The sequence below is a fragment of the Onychomys torridus genome, chromosome 2, assembly GCF_903995425.1.
Source record: "Onychomys torridus chromosome 2, mOncTor1.1, whole genome shotgun sequence".
NCBI lineage: Eukaryota > Metazoa > Chordata > Mammalia > Rodentia > Cricetidae > Onychomys > Onychomys torridus.
Window position 1 is genome coordinate 72,863,230 of NC_050444.1, and position 14,688 is coordinate 72,877,917.

The following is a 14,688-nucleotide window of genomic DNA, read 5'->3' on the forward strand; positions in this document are numbered from 1 at the left end:
GCACTTGCTGTAAGTATCTGGATCTTAAAAAGCATCTAACATTTTGAAGAATGCCTAAATGTGATAAGCACATAAATAAATGAATTAATAAGCTCCCGATGAAGGTGAGGCATTGTCATAACCATATGCTATACATCCCAAAGCCAGGAAGGTAAATAGTAATTGTAGACCCCTGTGTTTATATAATATCTCTATTCACATCACATTTTATGCCAGTTTTTTTTCTAACCTAAGGATGTATAAGAATTGGTCTTTTCCATCAACAAGAGGCAGTATGTCAGTCTGGTGTGTGTCTTGTAGCTAAGCAGTATGCTTCACAAAACAATTGCCTGTCAACCTGTGACACATTATGGCAGGCATCACAGCAAGCAGCTCCCTTTGGCACAGAGGAGCATTAATGAAGGAGTGGGGGACATCTAGACAGATGCAGACAGCATGGCTGGGAGCTGAGATGGAGGGAGAACATGAGCCTTCCATGCCTCAGACGTAGATAGCATCAGCCTGTCTTGCAGTAGAAAGAAGTTGTCAGAGAAACCTGCCTCCCAAACCTTTTCAGTTGTTTCTCTGGTAGGGTGGGACATTTTTTTTCTTTTTCCCTTACTCTGAAACAAGCATCCAATGTATTCCTAGAGATAATTTTTGGCAATAAAACTATCAAAAACAATTTCAACCTCACCTGTTCAGAAAGAAAAAATGGGTGACTAGGAGGGAAAAGATGATAGGCGTTCTCTGATCTATAAAGGGTAATTTTGTCTAGAGAGGACTCTCTTGCTTTCTTCCTCTCTGTCACCAGATAATATGACACTCAAATCTGGAAAATAGTTGTCCCATTAATTGAGATTAATATTCATATCTACATATGGTCTTCTGACAGATTGGTATGGGTCTTGTCCTTAAGGAGAGTAAGCTTGATAAATAAGCGTTCAAGTGGATCAATGACCACCCCTTGACAAACATCTTTTAGAGAAGAAACCACAAAGAGACAGGCACTTAAGACCATCCTAGGGGCTTCTTCTCATCAGACTCATAGTCAAGGTAAAGCATTCAGTGAGAGGCAGGATGTGAGTTGAATTACAGAAAAAAAATCAATAGTTGAGTAGGTTGAAAAGGCTAAAGAGGCTTTTGAGCCCCGGAAACAAGTAACATAGGGAGCAATGTGGGCTTTGGGGATTACACTTTGAAATGACTAGCATACTTACAAGAAGAGAATTGGGGTGCTAATGAAAGAGTTTGTCTTAAAGAGGATGGTAATGGACTTGGTGAGCAACACTGAGGTGCCAGTCTTTAAAGTAAGCCTTCAGAGGAGCAGCGAGGGCCCCATTCTAAGTTTCCACTCAAGGTGTCCAGGAAGAACTGAGAAGGCTGAGCACCAGGTCCCCAGGCCCCCACCGAACACACAGGGTTTCCCTGCTGCCAGTTCCAAACCCTTTCATTCCATTCACTCCACTTCACACTCCATCTTTTAAACCTTCAGTGTGAAAGTAACTGTATTTACCCTTCAAACATTTTTGTGAATATCCAATCATATTAAGTACAGGAAACATGAAAAATGTCTAGCATAACATATGACACATATTTAATGCTCACCTAACTCGTGGATCAGTTTTTATCATATTTGGAATGCCAGACTGTCACTCCATGGGTGGAAGGTTTGTGGTGATGGAAATGTCTTAGACACTTACCATCAATTAATATGGCCTTTAACTACACGTGATTACTTAAGTTGGGGCTACAAGGACAGAACTGAATTGTTTATTCTGTTTTTATTTGACCTAAGTTTAGATAACCACACTTGGCAAGTGTCTAGTATATCTGACAACACAGTTGTATTTTCCAAAAATCTTTATATTTGAAATATTTAATATTTATTATACATGTTCATTACATAATTGCATCACTTTATTCTAGAAATATAAACCTATAAGTTGATAGTCTTCATCTTTCACCTCCTACAAAACACCACAGCACTTAGTGTTATTATTTATTTCCCCTACATTGCCATGGATAAAGGTTTAAAATATGAGAATAAGTTTGATATTAGCATGTTTGCATACATATCACAAAGTAGATTCATTATATAACAAGTCAAAAATAAGATTACATAACATCATACACATGATAACTTATCCTGGAAAGATCACATAATTTAGAAAGATACCATTTATTTTGGAAAGATGAATTCAAAATTATAATACTTTATCCCAGGAATACAGGACGATATGTGATACTTATCTCCCCTCTGAATGTTTTCTTATTGTCATAATTATTTTAAAGGGCTCAGATATTAATTTTATGGTTTGAATGATTTTGTTTGAATTTCAAAAGTAAAACTAACTGAAAAGACTATGGAAAACAGAATAAACTGAACATACAGAAATACAACTTCTACTTCTGTCTCCATTTAAGATATCTGAGTCTATTTTTTAAGTAGAAGATTGTGCCCATTTTGATGTGAATCTCGGGAGAAAAGAATTGAAACAGACACTCTAACTTCCTTCTACTCTTCTTACCAAGCGAGTGAGACAGGCCACCCTGTCTAACCTTGCTTACAACTGGATCTTTTGCCAAGTAGTTCAATGATTTTGCTGGGAGCAATATCTTCACTAAGACCTTAACAGAAGGTCTCCACTTACCTACTGCTTGAAGAAAATGAACTAGGAACCTAAGATTTATGAGCATGGCTTCTAGTAAATGTATGAATAGGATGCTTTGTTAACCAACAGCTTTCAATCTAGGGTTCAGTAAACTACTAATCCTCCAGAACTCTGAACTCAGGGGCAGCAAGCATGTGTCCTCTGCAGGAAGAAAGACTCAGGGCACAGCCTCAGCACCTTAGATCTCTCCCAGCTTTACCTGAGCCTCTGAAATGTCTGTGTCTGTAACATTGTTAGCAATGTTTGATATTTTATAAAATCTCTGATTTGTGGGTTTTACTTGACCATCTGAATCACACATCAACAGAAAGCCTATGCAGACCTGCTTGGTTGGCAGCTCAGGGCATGCACATGTAGACAGAACAGTAACTTCTGCTTCATAAGCTCATCTCCATTTCTCTCATAACCTCTGTGGTGAGGAAATATTTTAAATAACACCAATAATTGACTTTTGTTCTTTCTCTATCTTCATGAAATGACTTGAGGTGCTTAAATGTGTGTGACACTTTACATTTTATGTAATAAATCTTTATGTGTTTCTCCTAACACACTGTGAGTTTCCCAAGGCCAAGGGAAGTATGCTTAATTCACCCACTTTCAGGAGCAAGGCAAGTACACTTGTTTGCTAATCTGTTTCATCCCTTTGCCTCCATTTCAGCCCCTGATTCTGCCTACCAACAGAAGAGATCCTAGTCACTCTCAGGTTCGTCCAACCCTTTTTTCAGATTCTCTTAGCTTTTCTGAGCAATTTTATTCAGTCAGTTCAGGAACTGAACTCAGTTCTATACTCTTTTCTAGAACTTTCCACTCCCCAAGTGCCATCTACAATACAGAAGCACAATGCATGACGGTAAAAAGGAGAGGGGATAGTTAGTGGTCATTCCTTGTCCTTTACAGTCTAAAGTTTCTTCCGCAGCCATGTGCCCCATCCTCTCCCCGAGCACATGTGCCAGCACCACTCTTCATTTTCACTGGCATCTGCTAAATCATTCTGGAATTCCTTGGCATGCATCATCAGGTCCGTGTACCCTCATCCTAGCCCTCAAGACATTTGTGGAACCTCTGCTTCTCATAGCTATTTCAGACTTAAGAAGGAGATGCTCTCATACCTCAGATGACTTCTGGGGAGAACAGAAATTACTTGGATGTTTGTCAATTTCTATCCCACACAGGCAGCATTCTCTGAAATTGCCCTCGGACCCATGTTCTTAAATAGCCATTTCAGCAGCTATCATACCATCTTCTGGAACTTCATGAGGCTTCTCTATGCCTTGGCCACTGTTTGAAAGATGGCATGTTACATGCGAAATTCTTTTCTAGCATTGCTAATTCCTGCTCAATCTTTTTAAAAATTTTTTTCTTTGAGGATTTTATATGTAATTTATTATGTTCATATCCACCGCTATTTACCTCACCAGCTTCCCCAGGAACATTTGGGCATGGTAGTAGAATATGGGATTTCACACACCAGGAACTACCTCAGTAGTACTTTTATTGTTTCCAACCACAACTTTTGGGATTCTCTCTTCCTGGTTAGACTCTATCCCCAAGACAGAGATTCAGGTCTTCATTATAAGCAGTACTGTACTAAGCCAGTTAATTATTTATTCTTCTTAATCAAAGCCAGTCTTTAAAAATTCAACTCAAGAAAGAATATGATCTCACTTTAAAAGTAAGAAAACAGTAGATAAATAGAATTTATCTCTACATGTAATATAACAGAACCTATTGTGCCTAATTTAATATTAACTGTACAGTTAGTAGAGTTTTACCTTGAATAAAAAAAACCTCCCAAAATTTAACCAATAAATCTCAATGACTTTCTTTTTTATCTACCTAGAATTATAATACTCCTTCTCTTGGCAAAATGAAATAAAATGATGATGTAATAGAGGTCAGCCATGGGATCAGCAGAACCAACAGGTCCACAATATTTTTGGATCAACTAAAGGGAACAACCTTTTCGTGTTTGTAATCCAGCTTGTGTTATCAATAACCCGAACAGCTTGGACATCAAGAAGAGTGAGAATAAACACAAACATGAACATTTGGCAGCATTTGAGTTCTTATTTAATAGTTTACTGTCTCAATTCCTTGAGCTAATCCAGGAAGGTAATGTGGCATTAGATGGTACAACAGAAGGCTGTACATGACTTCTCAACCCTTTACACCCAGCTGCTCTTCATGCCAGTGTCTGGATGTTTTCACTTCTCTTAACAACTAACCCATGAACTCTTTACCAGGACAATGTGGGACAATACACTTTATTTTGTGATCAGTTACCACACACTTGTACATATATATCTATATACATATACGCACATAACTGAAAAAAATTAATAAGAGCACACACATTATTGCTCCCCTAGGCTTCATTTTTTCTATTCTTTTATTCTATAAAAAGAAACTCTGCCACATAGTAGATTGATTTTATGATCTACTAATGGAAGGTGAAAAGGCTGAACTGAAATGTTAACTTTACTGTTTTCTGTCTCCCAAGGCAGAGCTCCAGAGCCAACTTTACCATAGGAAAATAGTGAAAACATAGGCTGTGACTCATCTTCTGTATTTTATCTCAACCCTTAAGTCCTGATAATCACAAAGCAAACACTGAAAAATCCTGTAATGTTCCTTCCTAAACCCTGATTCACACGCTGGGAGTTTGTAGAATATGCCTTATATTTCCACTTTATAGTTCTGATGGTCATGGCTTTATCTGCTTCCTTAATGTACATCAGACTTCTGCATTCTAAGTCAAGGATAATAACTAATTATGCTCACTGCCTCCTTTCAAAATCTTCAAACTGGGGTTCTATGCCAGGTTAAATTAATGAATCAAAATATCTGGAAATAACCTAAGCCAATTCTGTTGAGAACTCCCTAGCTTATCAGTTAAATGCTGTCCAGGTTGAGAACTCATGTCCTGTGGGAATCAAATGTGTGCTTCCTCTAGTACAACCTCAGAAATTAAAAATGTAATGGTTTCTAGTTGCAACCCCATCATGGCTGACTTTACAGATATGTTCTCAGAGGAAAGCTACACATAAAATCCTTCTAGTCACAGAAGTGGGAATGGTGCTTAAGTCAGTCATTTAGTAAAGATTTTTATTTAAAAGCTTTCATAGATTTCTCCTATTTTGTGAATATTTGAATTTCTGCATCTTTTTGTTTCTTTTTACCCTGTGATTTTTTTCATAAACCAATAAATATTATGCTGAAACAATCTGATCAGACATCTATCCTTTGAAAGGAAAGTGGGAGGATATTCCAGAGGTAATAATGGATGCTATGTATTCCTAGGGAATATAAAGTTCTAAATAACACATTATGTTTTTCCTCTCCTTAACTGAAATATGTCAAAAGATCACAATTGGGTCAAGTTTAAGTATTGGCTATTTAGCTTTTCCTAATAATGTTTAATGAGTTAAAAAAAAAAATCCACCAAGATAGAATTTCGTTTTAACTAAAGTAACATAGACTCCAAAGCTTGACTGATATAGAATATCAGTAAAAAAAAAAAAAAATCCCAGGCTCAGAAGGGAAAGAAAGAACAAAGTGTGTTTGGGAAACATTGATAAAGTGCATCAAAATTGGAGATGGGGCTATAGTTTAGTTGGTAGACTGCTTGCCTAGCAATGGAAAGACCCTGGTTCAGTACCCAGAATCATGCAAAACCCAGAAAGCTGGAATACATCTGTTATCCCAGCACTTGAGAAATGAATGCAGGAGAATCAGAAGCTTAAGTCTGTCCTTGGCTACATAGTGAGTCAAGGCCAGCCTGGGCTATGTAAAATCTTGCCCCCAAAATAAAATACAGAAACAATTAAAATGGAGATAAAATTGCTTTGTGTCCTCTTTTGGAAATCCCCCAAAAGAAAAGGCAGACAAATTGTTCATGTGCAATAGATAGTGTAAGAAATATTTAGAATATTAAAACTACATTCTATCAAAATACTGACACAATGCCTTCAAGATACAGTATCTTATGTGACTGAAAATGCTTTACAGAAATATCCTATGATGTTATGTATGAATTGGCCTGGGGACATAGGATAACTATTCCATTTGCTCTTCTCCTATGTAGTTTTCTCATTGTCTACAATGTATGTTTTGATCTGAAGAGAAAAAAATGTCTTATTTTACGATGAAATGCTCCTGTCTTTAGAAGTGAGTGATCGCTTTCCAGTTTGAGTAGACCTAAGTATATTGCAACAGGAAAAAATTTTCAGTTTCAAGTGTGTTTACAACTGAGGCCATGCCTTCCATTCCTGATTGTCCCACCAATATGAAGGTGTTTAAGTGTTAACAGAGAAATCACATGGATATCTCACAGCACATTTTAGCAGGGCTTAACTAGTTTTATTTCCATTAATGGTTAAACAAGAAAAAATTAAATAAACAAAACCAGCAATAATGTATGTAGCTAAGTAAATCCAGGGACATGCTGAGTTGGGGATTTTTTCAACCAGTGAAAAAAAGCAAAGGACATCTCCAAGAATGTGTTTCATTTTCCAAAGTCAAAACCATAAATCTCAGCCTATCTAGATGACTTTGTGGGTAATAGCAGATACCCAAGTATAAAAATCTGAGTTCTAATCCCCAGTACCCCTGATAAAAGTTGGGTGTGGTCTGTAACCCCAGCAATGTGTGGGCCAGAGACAGAAGGGTAGCTGGGGCTTGCTGGAAACTAGCCTCACTCCAGTTTCAGTGAGAGACCCTTTCTCAAGAAAAGGAGGTGGAGAGTGATGGAGCAGGACATTCCAATCTTCCCCTGGCCTCCTTGTGCCCATGGATGTACACACACACACACACACACACACACACACACACACACACACACACGCAAAGAGAGAGAGAGATAGACAGACAGACACACCTCTTCTCTTTAAGGTAACTATTAAAAACATTAGAAGCGGTGGTGGCGCATGCCTTTAATTCCACCACTCTTTAATTCCACCACTCAGGAGGCAGAGGCAGGCAGATCTTTGTGAGTTCGAGGCCAGCCTAGTCTCCAAAGCGAGTTCCAGGAAAGGCGCAAAGCTACACAGAGAAACCCTGTCTCGAAAAACCAAAAAGAAAAAAAAACCTTTAGAAGCTGAAGAGATTTCTAGGATACCTTGCTTGTTAGGCCCCACCTGAAAGAGCCCACTCACTCCTGAGTACCTTGAGCAGGGTGCAGTCTGCTTCTCCATCATCCCTCCCTTCTGCACTGCTGTGCCTCATCCTGCTGCTGATTTCGGTGTTCCAGATAATCATTTCCTCATGTGAACATCTCCCCATGCAGCTGCTAGCTTCTTATACTCAGGAAAATACATTCCCTGCTCTCTGGCCTTGGGGGCCAGCTCTGGGGCTGCAACCTAATGATAATCAGCTCGGATTCATTTAATTGAGCAGCAATCCCAGAGGACCACTTCCTGCTCCCCTGCCTCCAGCCTGCAGGCAGCTGCTTATTTAACAAGCTGCTAAATTTAACAGATGGATTTCCAACCCTGGAAAATCTGATTCCAGTGTCTTCTCTTTTAACTATAGGCTAGCTCTTCTTCAGATCTCCCCCTTTTAGGAAAAATGAGAACAAGTTTTAAAACATAATCTTTTAAACTATGCTCTTAAAACTCCTTACGAATATCTTCCACTTGAAACATCTTCGTGTTTTGAAGGAAATAACTGGTTCATGATCATCTTGAGATCATTGGATCGTTAATTACTGGTGTCCACATCCTGAACCCTGGCTGTCATCTCATTATCTTTAAAAATCAATGCCACTCACTTCAGCAGGCTCTGGTTTGGTGTTATCACACCAGTCCTGAGCACAGCACATACAACAAAATCATAATATTCCTATCACAGAAATATTCATACAGGACACACAGTATCTCAGAACTTACTCTTGAATTAGTTCTTACTGGTGGCTCACTCATGACTGTTCTGTATACGGTAGTGTGCCCTACACTCCAGTCATGCCTGCATCCCACATGTTCAGAGAAGCACAGGGATTGACCTGTGTTACAAAGCCATAGAAAATGCTGCTATTGAAGAATATCAGAGAGAGAGAGAGAGAGAGAGAGAGAGAGAGAGAGAGAGAGAGGTTGTAGTCAAAATCTTCCTTCTAAAGCAGTGACATTCAGCCAAGACAAAGCTAGGGTGTATACTGGGTACTCATGCCCCAGAGTTAAGGGAGTCTGTACAGTAGCTTGTCTCTGGTCCCAGAAGTTGTCAAACCTGGCCACAGATGAAAAGCTCACCTTAACATCCTGGTTAGACTTACCTGGGAATTTTCCCATTTGCTTTTCCCTCTGCTCTGTGTATGTTTTATCCAGTTTTCACAGAGCATTAGTCTTCCTTCTTCTCGGTCTCTGTCTAAGCCACGCCCTCATTAGTAAAGCTTTCCATACCAACATACATAAAATAGTCATAATTCAACTCACAGAAACATCTATTTCCTTTATTTTGCTTTATTTTTATGATCTGACTTGTTATGTTGTATTCATGTGTATGTGGTATGTGCTTGTTCTGGTAAGTATGCACACGGGGGATACATGTGAATGTGTCTGTACCTGGAACCCAAGCTCAGTGTCAGGTGTCTTTTTCCTTAGATGTCTTTCTCTGAACATGAAGCTCCTATATTCAGCCAGATGGGCTCTCCAGTAGTTTTCAGGGATCTACCTGTCTCTGCGGACCTCACTCCATGCTGGGGTTACAGGAATATACCACCAGCCCTGACCATTTACCTATATATTCTGAGGATACAAGCTCAATGCACTTGTACAATGGCCTTTTACTGACTAAGTCATCTCCCCAGACCCCAAATTGTTATTTGTATCTGTTAGGGCTTTTTTTTTTTTTTTGTTTATTTTCACTTAGTGTCTTCTCATAATAACAGCTAAACTTATAGTTCAGGCACTGGGTTTGGTTACACTGGTATGCTATAGTTTATGGCAGTATTAGCATATACTTTCTGAATATATGAATGGATTAGCTCAGGCATAGGACAAGAAAATTCTGATGTGAGCTTTTTGTCATGTACAAAAATAAGAGGTCTAACTGTGGAGAAATTCACAGGGCCTTCAGAATAGAACCTTCAGGAAGTAGTCACCACCAAACACAGGATATTGAAAAGAGTAACTTGAAATTCTTTTGTTTTGAACACAGAATCTTTATGTTCACCAGAAATAGACAAAATCACTTCCATTTTCCATAGTAGTAAAACATATGTTGTGATGCATATCCATCCATTTATAAATTTTAATTTGAGTATAAACCACACTGTAATAGTCTCTTTTTATCCATGTTGGCTGTTTCAAGAGATCCCACACCCTGAATTGCAGGTACTAGTTACCCTCATAGATTTTCCCCAATTGATGAAGAGGCAGACAGTGGCTGCTTTAAGCCACATTTATTAGTTCGTTCATTAACAATTTATGAGGACCTACAGCCTGCCAGATACCAAAGCAGCTGCAAATAGTAACAGAGAAGGTAACCTACCCTTAAGAGTCGAACAGTTTAGTAAGGGATGACAGAGATGGGTGTGCTAATCATGATGTAATAAGAAGTGCTAAAAGATGTGAGGTCAGTGTCCTAACATTTAACTTACAGATTAGACACAAATAGATGTTAGAGACAATGATGCCTAATATGCTAGGACATGGCAGAACAAAATAGAAACACTGGAAAAGGACCTAAGCAGTAGCTGAACAAACAACTTCATTTCCAGGCCAACTGATGAAGGTGTTAGTGGACGATTCTAAGTCTCAGTTCATCATTTCTTAAGGAACTACACTCCAGTATCACCAGCCATGTGATAAAGTTCGGATTCCTGGTATAGTCTCACAAACCACATTTAAAGCGCTTAGAGGCTAAGGACAGCTGGCAAGTGCCGCTAGGTGGATGAGTAGAGGGAGAGATGATGTGTAATTAAGAATGCAAAGATGGGTGAATACATACATACATATGTTTGAACAAGGAAGAAGTAAGACTTTTTCATTGTATCACAAACTTTTATTGTTCTAAAAATGATAAGAAACCAGAAAGTAAAGAAGTCTAAAAGTATTGATATACACATAGACAGGCAAACACTCTGCATTTACCCATGGTTTCTTACACCTTAAGGCATGTTTATACAAAACCACCATATTCTCCCATTTATTTACCACTGTCCCCATACCTACCTGGATTTATTTCTGATGTTTTGGGGGGTCATTACAACATAGCTTGGAAATACTTTTCTGTCTCTTTTATCTTGGTGAAGACTCTCACTGACCGAAAACTGTGGTGTTCTCTGTGTTTTGTAAAACAGCACACTGGTGTGACAAAAGCTATGGCAAAGGCAGTCTTTGTTTTCTCTTATGTGTTATTCCTGTGACCTCATAGCTCCCTAGAATTTTGTTTTCCTTCAGAATGATATATTTATTCATTTCTAAAACACAATTAGAGCTTCATTATCTACTTCATTTCCCACCAAGATTGCATCGCTTTCTCAATAGCAGTCACAATATTCAATTCTATATTGAATAACATTTGCATAATCAAAATTTTGTCAATATGGTTTATTGATTTTCTCACAAACTGAAGCCATAGAAAAGACATTGAAGATTATTACAATTATAGAAGCAAATTCAAAGTCAAGTAGGTAGCTCAAAGTCAGCTGTAGAAGTAAGCAAAGCCTGCACCACTGAGTCAGCTGACCATTTAGATATGGCCATGAGGCTCAGGTTCTGAAGAATGGCTATGTGACTATTTTGATGGGAGACCTTAAAAGTAAGTAGGTCACATAATACCAATTGTAAATAGACACTTGTATATATTACTTGAAGTTATAAATAAACCAGCAAAAGAATTAAGTAACTATAAATAACGAAGGTAGAAAAATGTTGAATATATTACATGTGTACTTTTCATAGGCATAAATTTTAGTTATCTAAAACAGATTAGTCCAGAAGATATATATCAACATAGTTTTAAATAACTGTACTAAATCCGTTCATTTAATATTAATTCAACTTTTACTATATTCATATGTTACTTTAACATATGTAAGATTCCAAAAATAAAACATATTAATTATCATATTGACTATGAATAAATAACTTATGAATTATTTTAAATTTACAAAAAATAAAGCAAATGTAAACATTTATTGTGTGTAATGTTAATCTCATAGGAAATTCTACATTAGTTGCTTCCTGTTAAATCTTGCTAATGTCCCTATTAAGTAACCATTACACAGGAGCCCTCTTAAAATTTAGTGTTCGGGAGAAAGGAAGCATATATTTGGGACAGCTTTTGTTACACAGCCTAGAATATTATCTGTTTGTACACTAACTTTTCAGCAATGTCAGGATCTCCTCGCTCTCCTTAAAGAATAGAGTGAGATGTGAATAGAGACAAAAGCATACTATTCTTTGATCACGCTTGCTTGGCCACAGGTGGGCAAGCAGATTGACCTGTCCATCCACGCCGAGTCATTCTTCACTCTTTCACTTTTTGTTTATGACTTTATTTCTTCATCCTTGGCAAGAACAGAAAGTAAATCACAGCATTTCTTGGCTGAAAGGCAGAGTGAAACAGCTGTGACCCTTGAGATATTGTTTACTTTACTGCCTCCTGATCCACACTCAGTCACTTTCGTTGGACATGCTTGATGGCTTCTGTTCACACGGTTGGCTGTTCCGTCTGCTCCACCAATTGATAAAGAGGCAGACAGTGGCTGCTTTAAGGCACATTTATTAGTTCGTTCATTAGCAATTTATGAGGACCTACAGCCTGCCAGATACCAAAGCAGCTGCAAATAGTAACAGAGAAGGTAACCTACCCTTAAGAGTTGAACAGTTTAGTAAGGGATGACAGGGTATGCTAATCATGATGTAATAAGAAGTGCTAAAAGATGTGAGATCAGTTAAAATATAATTCTGTTATCTGAAAAATGTGGAGAGAGGCAAAGGGCAGTAGGGTTTCTTGATGTGATACCTTTGGGGTAGGCATTGGTGTAAGACTACAGAAAAATTCATGACACAGTAAAATATAAAACCCAGAAATAAGTAACTGTGGTGCAGTTACAAATCCTATAAGGTAGTGGGTTGAGTAGATGTGGTATGCCATGCAGATCACCCCATTAGGACCAGAACACTAACCCCCAACTGCTAGTGGTATTTTGTGCTGTAAATTCATAGCCTGATATTTCCCCAGAAATTGCCTTCCCTTAAAGGCAACAGGCCTCTCAGCAAGGGTATGCACTTATGCTTAGGCATACTTGGACTCATGATTTACCCAACTAAAGGATACAAAAGGCTGACTGCCTTGCCTCAGAGCAGGAGTGAGTATGACAGAGTTCTACAATTTCTCATCTGTGGGAGGCTGAAAAACATTGCCCCAAATGTTAGATCTTAATCCTTTGAATTTGTGAATGTTTTGTATGGAATCCCAATGTTCACAGAGGTGATTAAATTCAGGGTTTTGAGAATGGGGGATGGTTCCAAAGTTTGAGGGTGCACTAAGTGAAGATAAGATAATGTAAGGGCCTATGGAGATTAGAGATTTGCAGCCACAAGTCAAGAGGTAAGGTACAACATCTCTCTAGATCCTCTGTACAGAGCATGGCTCTTCATCAATCTGGATTTTGTGTGAGTGGTCCTGAGTTCAGAATCCTGACCATTGGAACTCTGAAGGTTTAAAAGAAGGGATGCTTATCATGGAGTCATAGTTGGCTGTATTGTGTTATAGTAGCCCTAGGAAGCCAATGGTATGTTGGTTCAGCTGCTTCCTCTACCAGTCCTGTGAAGCAATTTTAGTTCAGGTAATTATTCTCTAAGGTCTAACAGTCTGGACCTGTCTTTTGTGGCCTACTTCAGCAAAGCAGGATCAATAAACATTTCATAGGAATTGGGTGTAACAGTTACATTTGTATATCAACTTGACTCGGTGCCTGGGGCATCGTCCAATCCAGTGAAGGCCTGAAGAAAACAAAAGATGGGTGAGAGGCAGACTTCTTTCTGCTTAAGCTCAGATGTCATATCCTTCTGCCCTCAGATGTGACCACTCCTACTAATAAGGCCTACTGCCTTAGACCAGGACAACAGGGTTGGATCTCCCCACTCTTCAGTTCACAGAGGGAGGTCTTCATAATCTCAAGAACCAACCATTCATAATCAATCTCTTCTAAATCTCTTTGGGTCCTATGGGAGCTAATGCTCTGGAGAAGCCTACTGCATGGGGAAGAGGAAAGGCAGGAAACAGCACGTCAAAACACAGTGAGGATCTAGGCATCTGGAGAAGTTGAGGTCCTTTGGAGTAAATGTGCTATGGTGGGCCTTACTTCTTGAAGCCTCACTCTGGGCCTCTTTATGAGTTAATTTCCACTCTGTTTCTGTTTTCTTCGAAGCCCAAACCTGAAAATAGAACAACAGTTCTGCTACATATAAGCCTTCCACTTTATCTTCAGGTGTTTGAACACTATCTCAAAAGCAGCAGGGGTAGCAGTGAAGGACTTTTCTGGATAGTAAAGGAAACATATGTATGTTCTTTATGAGCCAACTAATAAGGGAAATGAGTAAATGTGAAAAACAGCCACAAAAGTGCCAAGGCCACATGATTTCCCTATGATTGCCTTTTGAGCTTTGAAAGGGAACCACATCAACGAGCAGTTGTGTTCAATTAGTGCTGATCTTGAGCCTCATGAAAAAGGGTTTAGAAGCTAATACTTTGAGAAGGCAGCAATGGAATATACCTTTGATCAAGGCTGGTAGAAAGCTGCCTCATATCAGCTGGGTTTGGATCCTATCGCTGTCAATAATTTTCCACTTATTTGTAATCAAAACTGATCAACTTTTATTAACCATGCCTATACTTTCTCTATTCTTATACAATAGGGTTAATAATGGTATCAATCTCACAAGTGTTATTGGATTGATTAAATGAATTTATATAAATAAAATGCATAGAGGAAGCTTGGCACATAGCAAAGCTTAATAATAGCTATTTGTTGAGTAGTTTCCTCAAATACTTTATAATGAGAAGTGCTGTTATCCTGACCATGAGACCT